Consider the following 12,427-nt stretch of genomic DNA (forward strand, 5'->3'; position numbering starts at 1 on the left):
GTCATGTGTTGTGTATTGTATTTTCACACAACAACTGCACTGATTAAATGAAAATCGTACAATCCTGGTATCATACGAGAATTTTTTTTTGGATGATATCAGATGAACGTGATCGTTTCTCAAAACCTCTGTACCAACAGTCCGCTTATCGTACGATCATGCCGAAAGCGGTATTTTTTGTCCAATTTTTAAGCACTTCCTGTTAGAAGGTGTCCATGTCTCCCAATTGTTCCTCAGGTTGTCACCTTGTCATATATGCTTCGGAAGGAGACAACAAGCCGTCTTTTAAAACACATTACATATGCATGGTTCACTGTTCTCACCCTCATTAAACCATTTCTGAGAACTATCACCACATAAACAGGATGCAGTGGCAAACGGGATGCAGGAGATCAGCAGCTCTGAGATGCCACCAAGGATGAAAAAAGGTGAAAGCAGTTAGCTAAAAAAAGAACTTATTTTATGATTTACAGCACACTAGCAAACTAAATGTCATTAAGTTATCCCCTGTTCACACCTGAATGTCTTGTCAAGCAATTACCAAAGCATGACAACACTCAAGATAAACAATGCCATTATTCTCAATGGGCCTGTTCACACCTGAGCGTTGTGTTATTTGTCGCCTTTTAGGTGAAGCTTGAAAAAGTACATGGGTACAGAATTGTGGGTTTTGGCTCATGGGAGTGCCTGAAAAACTTTAAAAGTCTATGGGGCCCAAAGGTACGGAATTATGCTTGTATTATGCTGAAAACTTTATTAATGGCATGGTAAAATTTGATGTGCTCATACACTGCAGGAAGGTGAGTAGGTGGACATACACAAAGGCAATCTCACCTGGAAGGCAAGACATTAGAGCGGGCAGGACTTCATCTATCGCTTCATCAATATCCAAGAAGATACTGTATACATCTCGTCACATGAAGAAGATATTGATAGATCTGTCACTTAAAGTGGTTGTAAACCCTTCTATATACCCATTGAAGTAATTGGCCTCAGATGATACACAGAGATGAAAAAAAATTCTCATACATACGTTGTACCTGTTTATCGGCGGTCTTCTCTTTTCCACATCCACTCAAAGCACAGAATTTATAAAAGCTTGTCTGAGCTGTCAGAAAACAGAGGGTGGAGAGCTGAAATTGCACTCTGCAGAGCTCAGTGAGGAGAGCGCTGAGAGCTGATTGGGGGGAAGGGACACACCCCCCCTTCACACAGCACACATAAACAGAGCTGAAGCTGTCAATTAACTGGAGCTCCCTCCCCGTCACCTTTTTTCTCTTGGTGTCAGAAAAACTTGTCATGCCTTGTACACACAGGAAAACTGCCCTGAGAGCTTTTGGCCCGGGAATCCCGGTTGTGTGTATGCTCCATCGCAGTTTTCCCGGTGATTTTTAAGCCGGCAGTTTCCCTATGGGAAAAAACCTCTGGTGGAGCATACACATGGCCGGGTTTCCCGACCAAAGCTCTCATGGCAATTTTCCTGTTGGAAAACGTAGCTGTGTGTAGGGGGAAAAAGATAACCGAGCAGGTTCTCGGTTTTCCCAGCAGACTTTTTACCGCCGGGAAAACCGATCGTGTGTACAAGGCATCAGAAGTGATTTATGCTGATAGCAGAGGAACGAAGCAGCAGACAGAAATGATGCTTAGTGCTCTAAACCGAGACAAGTTCACATTATAGAGGGATATGCTTTGTTTATATTTTATGACTGAGTTTTTTTTTAACCACTTTATGGTATCCAGGAGTGGCACAATAAATATGGCCTAAATTTGTCCATAGGCTATACAATTCGATAATACAATCTCTTTAGATTTTCCAAACTAGTAATATGATAAACAATCCATTCAATTTGTTTCAAAACAGGCAGGTCCTTGTACTGCATAGTTGGTGGTAGATTTAATGGTGGCCATAGACACTCTGATAAATGTTTGATTTCAATTAGTTAAAAAAAAAAGTTCTACAGCCTACAACCCATTCGTTCAATATGTTCGATAGTGGATTTCATATCAATCATATCTCTGTTTCCTCGATGCAATCTCATAAACCATTTAATCAAAATACAGTCTGATTAAAAAAACAAAGCATCTCAGCGCTGCCGATTGATTGATGTAACACAAACCTTTAGTGATCGACTCAGTTTGATCAAATCCAATCTAAATCGAGAGTAAATCATTGGTTTAAATCCAAACCAGGACACCATCTGTTTGCAAGTTCTCTATGTGCTTGCGTGGGTTTCACGCTGGTAAGTTAATTGGTTCCTGTATGTGTGTGTATGATGTATGATAGGGGCCTTAGATTGTAAGCTCCTTGAAGACTGATGTGAGTGTACAATATGTAATACACTGTGCAAATTGTTAGGCCCTGTACACACGATTGGAGAAAACCGATGAAAACGGACTGAAGTTCAGTTTCATCGGTTCAAACCGAATGTGTGTGGGCCCCATCCGTCAGTTATCCTTCGGTTCAAAAATATAGAACCTTTTTTAAAATTCAACCGATGGTTAGTACGCAAAAGCATCGGTTCAAAACCCGCGCATGCTCAGAATCAAGTCGACGCATGCTTGGAAGCATTGAACTTCATTTTTCTCTGCACGTCGTTGTGTTTTACGTCACCGCGTTGGACTCGATCGGTTTTTGAACTGATGGTGTGTAGGCACATCAGACCATCAGTCTGCTTCATTGGTTAACCGATGAAAACGGTCATTCGGACCGTTCTCATCGGATGGACCGACCGTGTGTATGCGGCCTTAGAGCTATAAAAATAAATGTAATAAATATATAAAATGAATTCATTGATCAGATGTGAACTTATGCTTATTTAATTGATTACTGATTTGATCGTTTGGCCCAAATTGCACATGGATCAGATAATAAAATCAAAATATGTATGGCCACTATATAGGGGATTTTTCAGTCAGATTATATAATGTATAGTCATTAAAGTTCTCTCTTCTGCTGCCTCCCTTTTCCCCTCTTACACAATAAAAAAAAAGTAAATATCCCTTTCAAATGAAATTTGTGTATTTCTGCAGAGGCGCATTGCCGGCGGTATAGCCGCGGTGTCCCATTGTTTTCAATGGGAAGGAGCAGTGGAGGAGCGGTAAACACACCACTCCTCTCACCGCTCCAAAGATGCTGCTGGCAGGACTTTTGGAGCGGTCCCGCCAGCGCATCGCCTCAGTGTGAAAGCACTTGGGCTTTCACACTGAGACTGCAGGGCAAGAGCTTTTCAGGCGGTATTTAGGCGCTATTTTTAGCGCTAAACCGCTTGAAAAACTCCTCAGTGTGAAAGGGGTCTAAGGGTGGCATTCCTCTTTAAGGCTCCATGCACACTGAAGCTGATAAACTGTAGTTTATTGGCGTTTTGGCTTTTTTTTTTTTAAAGCCCATAAACTGAACTCTATGTTAGCCTATGTGCCCATGCACACCTGGGCGTTTTTTAGTGTTAATAAGCTTTGGAGTTTATTGGCTTTTTTCTGAACGCCCGAAATTTGCGTTCAAAGTACCGTTTTTTGGCAGGGAAAAACACTGAAAAACGCCCATTGAAAAAAAAAAGAAGTAAAAAAAAGCTACATTAAAAAACGCTGATTAAAGCTATTGCAAAAACGCTAAAAAACGTTAAAAGGCTCCCCTGCAAAGCTACTGGCGTTTGTTTATAGCTTTTATCAGCTTCAGTGTGCATGGAGCCTATTCACGCTTCTATTTTATTATCTGACCCATGTGTGATTCGATGAAAACGAGTTAACTTTCGGATTGATTTAAACTCGATTGACATCAGATTTAATCAAACCGAGTCGAACGCCTGGGACAGAAATGATTGATTACGTCGCACTGATCGGCAGCACCGAGATGCTTTGTTTGGGAATTTTTCTATGTTTTGATCAATTCGTGTATGAGATTGCATGGTGGAAAAAAACAAAGGTACCGTTGATAATTTACAAATATACCTTCTATTGTCCAAAATCCACTTCATCGCGTGGGTCATATCAATTGATTAGGTTGTAGACTATAGATTCATTATCCCAATTGGTGGGGCGATTGGAAAATAAGTTGATCATGTATGGACAACATAAGGTAGACAGGTAGAGTGATTGGATAGAAATGTATGAGGAAATCAAGTCATCATTGGTTCTCAGATGGTCACCTATATATAATACATTCCAGTAATATTGTTTCAGCCGACATGAACTGGTTGTTTTCCTGGGAAGAAGTACGACCATGGGGGATCTGTTAATATTTCAGAGATGTACGGTGGATGAGAAAGATGTGGCGGTACAATGGTACCATGGTGAGGAGGACGATGATGATGATGATGCTACATCTCCTCTATCCAAACCTGACAAGTCGGACTCCCCATGTCTCCTCTGGAGACTGCTAACAGGAGAGAGAAGAGGAGGCTTTTTCTTTTTTTTCCCTGCACTCCCCCTAATCCTTTATATCTCCCCCCCTCCTCCTCTTCATCCATCTTCTCCTGAATCTGCTCACCCCCCTCCTCTCACATACCTTCTTGTTTGCATGGAATGCTCATGGGGATGGGGGGTTAACCCTGAAGAAGGATAAACAAGATTAATACAATAGAGGACCTCCCTTCAATCCCTCTTCTTATTCAAGCCACCTTCTCCCTCCTCCCTTCCCTTTTTGCCCCCCTTTTCCTTCCTTTTTCTCTTCCCTTTTGTTTCCTTTTTCTTGGCCTCTGCCCCCCTCCTCCTCCTCCTCTTTATAACAAGGTCCCTCTAATTACATCCTAAGGGTGCCTGCACTGTTAACCCTTTCTTCTAGTCGCTGCCTGCCTGCCATTGGATCAATCTGCATTTTATTATGTCGCCAGGCTTTTTTTTTTTTTCTTAGTAAAACATTTTATGCCATTTTATAACCCTTCCCTTATAAAAATCTGCCATTCCATGATGTTTTGGTAGAAATAAGCCACACTGATGCTTTGGTAGAAATAAGCTACACTAAAGTTTTTGCGTCCTCTGATAATGATATGTGGAAAATTATAACTAACCATAATTTGGAAAAATACACGCTGAGGACTAAAAAAAAAAACTTGCTTACAACATGTTAATCATCCATTTCTTTTATAATTGATCCCTTCAAATAATAAATCTATAATCAACAACCTATTTGATTAATACGCCACACACAGGGAAGTAGATTTCAGGATGTGATTGTGAACTTAAAATCATATGTTATCAATTGCAGCTCTGTTTCCATCATGTGAACTCATAGGGGCAGATCCACGTACAGCGGCGCATTTATCCGCCGGGCGTAGCGTATCTAAGATACACTACGCCGCCGTAACTTATTTTTTTTTTTCAAATCCACAAAGAATCCGCGCCGTAAGTTACGGCGGCGTAGTGTATCTTTGGCGGCGTATTGGCGCGGCATTCAAATCTCTGTGATAGGGGCGTGTTTTATGTAAATACGTCGTGACCCGACGTAAACAACGTTTTTTTTTTAACTGCGCATGCGCCGTCCGTGGGGGTATCCCAGTGCGCATGCTTGAAATTAAACCGGAACAAGCCAATGTTTAAGACGGTGAGGTCATTCTACGCAAATCACTATTCGCGAACGACTTACACAAACAACGTAAAAAATGTAAAATGCGAGGTGGGAACGACGGCCATACTTAACATTGAGTACGCCTCATAACAGTAGCTTTAATTATACGCCGGAAAAAGCCGAACGCAAACGACGTAAAAAAATGCGCCGGCCGGACGTACGTTCGTGGATCGCCGTGACTAGCTAATTTGCATACTCAACGCGGAATTCGACGGAAACGCCACCTAGCGGCCGCCGAAAAATTGCATCTTAGATTCGACAGCGTACTAAGACGTACGCCTGTCGGATCGACCCGAGATGCTGTCGTATCTTGTTTTGAAGATACAAAACAAAGATACGACGCGGGAAATTTAAAATTACGCCGCCGTATCAATAGATACGCCAGCGTAATTCTTTTGTGGATCTGCCCCCTATTCTGGAAAAAGCACCAAATGTAATTTAGTGTTAAATGCTAACTACGTCCTAACTTGTAAAAAGAGGGAAAATTGGGCTGAGGCTATCATGGTACCATGCAACAAGGTAAGTATACAAAGTGTAGTTTATTACAAAGAATTATTGATTTAACCACTTCAGCCCCAAAAGGATTTACCCCCTAATGACCAGGCCATTTTTTTGCGATACGCCACTGCGTTGCTTCAACTCACAATTGTGCGATGTCCTTTGTTTCCCACAAATAGAGCTTTCTTTTGTATTCTGCAACATATTTTTGGTAAAAAAAATTCCAATAAGCGTATATTGGTTGGTTTGCGCAAAAGTAGGGAAAAGATTTACGCCATTTTTATTATTTATTTCATTTTTACTAGTAATGGTGGCGATCAGTGACTTTTAGCGGGATTGCGGCGGACAGATCGAACACCTAACGGACATTTTTGACACTTTTTTAGGAACAAGTGACATTTGCTACAGTAATCAGTGCTAAAAATATGCACTTTTATGCCCTGTACACACGATCGGAAATTCCGACCATGTGTATGCTCCATCGAACTTTTACTGTCGGAATTTCTGCCAACAAAAGAAAGAGAGCTAGTTCTCAAATTTTCCAACTGAAAAAAATCCTTACGGAAAATCCGATCGTATCCAAGGTTTTTCCGATGGAAAATCTGATTGTGTGTACGCGCCATAATTGTACTAATGACACTGGCAAGGAATTGGTTAACATCAGGAGCGATCAAAGGGTTTCCTCACTGTATGTTCTAACTGTATGGGAAAAGGGCTCACTGGGACAACACACAGATCCGTCTTCCTGCAGAGAAGAAAAACAGGATCTGTGTGATCTCCCGTCTGAACAGAATTTTTTACTATAGCAGATCCCCATTCTGTCACTGCGTGGAATGATTGCGGGTGGCCGGCGGACATCAAGTCCACCGGACCTGCTCATTGGCTCCCCCGCTGGCCAATGGGAGAGCGTGCACCACCCACAGATTGCCGTGTACCTAAGGGGATTTGCGCAGCTGAGCCATCCTGCCGCAGTATAACTGTAGTGGCTGGTCGGCAAGTGGTAAAACAGACATACATATAAAAAACACAGCAAGATGTGTCATTATAAGACTGAAGTGTAACCTCTTTCATGTTTTCTAATACCATCTGTGTACTGGGCTGGTGCTACCACTAGGCAAACTAGGCAGCCGCCTAGGGCGCACTGCTGCCTAGAGCGCCCGGCCACTGGTGTTCCTACTCTCTTCTCTCTGCAGCATGCAACTAAGTCTAAGGCTCCATTCGCACATAGTGTCAGAGGCACAGCAGTGACGGAGGACTGTGTCTATGTCCCGACTCCCAAATGAATAGAAGCAAGCAAACATTCATTGATGGGCACTGGTAGGCTGCATTTGATGGGCACTGGTGAGGTTGCATGTGTTGAATGTTGGTGAGGTTGCGTTTAATGGGCGCTGGTGGGCTGCATTTGATGGGCGCATCATTAAAAATGGGTATACATGGGCAGGGCAAAGGAGGCAGGGTCAGGGGTAGATTGGCAAGATGAGGTTTCGCCTAGGTTGTCATAAATCCTTGCACCAGCCCTGTCTGTGTATCTAGCACTGTATCTACATGTTTCACAGACAAGCTTCCACTTCTTCGGGAGCTACATTATAAATTATAGAGCAAGTATCAACTTTAATTCTATAAACAGAAAAAAAGGAAGCGATAGTAAAAACATTCATAAATGTAACAAAAATTAAACAATCACAGCCAGTAAGCCAAAGTGGGGGTGGCCCCATTGTCTTATGGACGCACCATTGCCCCCATAGCAAGCTGCTTGCTATTGGGGGTACTGGTCAATGGGGAGAAGCCAGGAGCACTGGAGGGGGGCCAGAGAAGAAGAGGATTGCGGCTGCTCTGTGCAAAACCATTTCACAGAGCAGATAAGTAAAACATGATTGTTATTGAAATAAAATAAAACCTTTGGAATCACTTTAATCCACTTGTATTTTATTGTATGCGCAAACTGTTGGCAATATAGAAATCCATAATCATAATAATACATATTTCTATTATTATTTTTTAGATAGACGTGCAATCCAATCAAAACAATCAAATTAGCAGACAATCTTATGGTGGCCATATACGCTTCAGCAAATGATCAATTCATACTCCAAACGATCTCTTCTGATTTCTCTCTGAAATAATCAATCTATAGTTGATAATCTATTTGATCAAAATGTTGCACATGGGGAAGTGGATTTCAATCACTAGTTAAGATAAATTATTGATCGTATCTCTTCCCTTCTGAGTATGAATCAATTGGAAGGGAAGTTTTGCCTTTTAAATGATTCGCAGATTTGATAGTTTTGATGCACATCAATCGAATAAAAGAATTGAAGCATTAAAGGCCAACATAAAAGTCAAAACTTTCCCTCCTGGGTTGATTGGCCATGGCAGAAAATGATGTAAAGTTTTGCATCAGTGGGCAACCTTGAGATACTTTGTTCATGAAAATAATGGGATCAGATCATGCGATTACACGGTGGAAACTAAAATGCAATCCATGATTGTAAATTATAATCATATATTAACTATTGATCAAAATCGACTTCCCTGTGTGTGGAATTTTGATGGAATAGTTGTCGATTATAGATCAATTATTCCTATTGGAAAAGATCGATCAGAAAATAAATCAATCATTTATCAAAGCCACCAAAAGCAAAATACGATCTTATTCAAGTTTCTGAGTGCTGCCAACTGATGCAAAACTATTCAGAAAATTCCACTTTGGCTGATCAACTCACTTTTGATTGAATCTGAGTCTAAACCAATTGGAAGAGAAGTAACAGATATCTGATTGTTTGCGTATTTAATTTGTTTTTCTTATTTCAGGTACTTATATAGCGCCATCAATTTAGAATAGCTGCAGCAGGAGATTCGTCAATACGTGTTGTATGTTCGTAATTTTTTTTACCCCAATCAGCGGCAGTGCCAAGTCATTCCATACTTTGCAGCACACAAACAATGGGGTGGGATGACATAGGCTAAATATGGGCATCTGTTCATATATAGGCACTGACGTCTCCATCATCAATGGTTGTTAAGGAGGCCAGTAGGTACCCGGTCCTTAACAACCAGCATATTTTTGCCACATGGACCCCCCCCCCAAAAAAAAGCACCTTAAAATTCCCCCCAGGGTGTGCTTTTGCTGCATTTCCCATTGATTTCAATGGAAGCTGCATCTTTGGTGCACTTTTCAAAATCACATGCACAAAGATGCAGTAGCACTGAGCTAGTGCTTAATCATAGCCATGATTAAGCACTAGCTCAGTGCGAAACGCGTCGGCTGTTCCCCTGTTCCTTTGCTGTGACCTTGTGAAGTGATGTATTTGCTGTTCGTTTGAATAAAAAGACAACCTTTTTGGTTATTGGAGTGCGGCTATCCATTTCCTCTCTTCGTATCTCATGCATGGTCAGTGCATTGCCAGCACCCACGGTATCCTGAGTCAGTCTACTCTACATAGCGACCCACCTGGAGCGGTGATCCTCTTTTTTCTCTAAAGGGGTCCAGAGGTGCAGGGTGCTGTGTAATATAAAGGGGTCCATTGGTGCAGGGTGCTGTGTAATATAAAGGGGTCCAGTGATGCAGGGTGCTGTGTAATGTAGAGGGGTCCATTGGTGCAGTTGTGGAGAGTGGTACACAGTAGTGACAGAGATATTGAAGGATGCAAGGGGCACAGTGGGGTGTTTTTACATTTTACCGGGGGGGGGGGGGCAGATATAGGATCCGCCCCGGATGCCTAATGCTCTAGGTACACCTGGCAGGCCACAGGCGGATTCTGCCGGAAAGACGGCTTGGGTGGCTGTCCTTGCCTTACTATGAGGAGCAGGAGCTCATTTGCCATGACCACTGAGAAGACAAAGGAGGGCAAGAATCCACAGAAGCAGGCAGCAGATGTAAAAACTTTTTTTCTGTAAGTAAATTCTTTTTTTTATAAATGCAGTGTACTGTTTAATGTCTGTTTTGTATTTTCTTATTTAAATAGGGTGTTTCTTAAAGGAACAGTAAATTCAAAAGTTAAAAAATAATTTATTGTAATTATGTTTGATATTTGATAGTCAATTTACAGGTAGTGGTATTATACCATGTGATTTACTTTATATGTGGCGTTATTATAGCGTGTGATATACAGTATATGTGGCGTTATTATAGCGTGTGATATACAGTATAGGTGGCGTTATTATACCGTGTGATTTATAGTATAGGTGGCGTTATTATACCGTGTGATTTATAGTATAGGTGGCGTTATTATACCGTGTGATTTAAAGTATAGGTGGCGTTATTATAGCGTGTGATATACAGTATATGTGGCGTTATTATACCGTGTGATATACAGTATATGTGGCGTTATTATAGCGTGTGATATACAGTATATGTGGCGTTATTATAGCATGTGATATACAGTATATGTGACGTTATTATAGTGTGTGATATACAGTATATGTGGCGTTATTATAGCGTGTGATATACAGTATATGTGGCGTTATTATAGCATGTGATATACAGTATATGTGGCGTTATTATAGCGTGTGATATACAGCAGGGCTCAAAATTTCAAGTCCTGAGCTACTAGCCAGGCCTCAAGAGTTACTCGCCACCAGTTGCCCCACCTAATTCATACACTGCCCTGCGCCTAATTGCACCCGTAAACACGCCCTCGTAGATTATCTCATGGAATGACAATGTTTTATGCAGAATCAAGTTACAAAATTAAATATTACCAACAACAACTTTAACAAAATGGGACAGGGCACTGGGGGCAGACCAGAGGGACAGGGCACTGGGGGCAGACCAGAGGGACAGGGCACTAGAACTGGGTCTCTTCCCCATTATCTTGCTGTCTCCTCTGCAACTCCCATCCATCCTCTCTCTCTCTCCCATTCATCTCATCATCAGGAGCCTGTGTGTGCGGCTCCACGCTTGCATGTCCCCACTTCCCCCTTTTATTCAGGCTGGCAGAGAGGAGAGGAGGTGCAGCACAGCGGGAGGGAGTACAATCCAGAGCTGAGATCCACACAACTGCACAGCCATTGACACCATAGCACAGCGCACACTGACAGCGCACACTGACAGCGCACAGCACACATTGAGACCAGTCTGTTCACAGTGCTCAGGCTACTGTGGACACTTACATAGAGCACAAGGAGAAGAAAACTGCACAAACTGGAAGGCTGCCGCTCTCATGTCAGGGCAACTTTCAGTGAGCGCTGCACCGGAGTGGTAATTTTTGCAATCCTCCACCTCACTCATTACTTTCTGCTCTCCAGCTACATTGGTCGGGCCCGGGGGAGGGGGGCAGGCTCAGAGAGGTCATACTGTTAGGTCCCATGGCTTAATGAGAATTGTAAGGAGAGCACCTGTGTACTGCTCTGCCTGTGCGCGGCTCAACAGACTACTTTTCCCGAGCATGCACCTTTCCTCTTCGACCGCCAATCTCATCGGGACTCTAAGTGTAGGCACAGATTGGAGGGAGTTTGGTCATGCAGCCCTGTCATCACTCGCCCCCAGCTTAAATCCACTCGCCAAATGCTAGTAGGCGAGTGGAAATTTTGAGGGCTGATATACAGTATATGTGGCGTTATTATAGTGTGTGATATACAGTATATGTGGCGTTATTATAGCATGTGATATACAGTATATGTGGCGTTATTATAGTGTGTGATATACAGTATATGTGGCGTTATTATAGTGTTTGATATACAGTATATGTGGTGTTATTATAGTGTGTGATATACAGTATATGTGGCGTTATTATTGCGTGTTATATACAGTATATGTGGCATTATTATAGCGTATTATTTGCAGTATAGGTGGCGTTATTATAGTGTGTGATATACAGTATATGTGGCGTTATTATAGTGTGTGATATACAGTATATGTGGCGTTATTATAGCGTGTTATATACAGTATATGTGGCATTATTATAGCGTATTATTTGCAGTATAGGTGGCGTTATTATACCATGTGAATAAAAGTTGTATTTTTATCATAGCTTGTAATCAGTTTTTTGGGAACTTAACGGAATGGAAGGCTTTAAATTGAGTCGGTATTGGAGAAATGGGTGTGGACACTGAAAGGGCGTGGTTACTGAGGGGCGTGGTTACTGAGGGGCGTGGTCACTAGGGGGCGCTGTAAAGCTTTCTCGCACAGGGCGCCTAAAGGCCTAAGGCCGGCCCTGTCCCTTATGAAAGGAGATCATGAACAGCATATAATAGGTAGTCACTCCCAGTCTTGCAGTTCAGACAGATACGACCCTTAACATTGGGTCTCATCCACAATTGATTAAACTTCACCAACATCAATGCCCACCATGGAAAAAAACAATAACAGCTCCACATAGCGCATTAAATGAGTAAAAAATATTTATTAAAAGTTGTATTGCTCTTACA

This window comes from Rana temporaria, chromosome 1, assembly GCF_905171775.1.
Source record: "Rana temporaria chromosome 1, aRanTem1.1, whole genome shotgun sequence".
NCBI classification, from domain to species: Eukaryota; Metazoa; Chordata; class Amphibia; order Anura; family Ranidae; genus Rana; species Rana temporaria.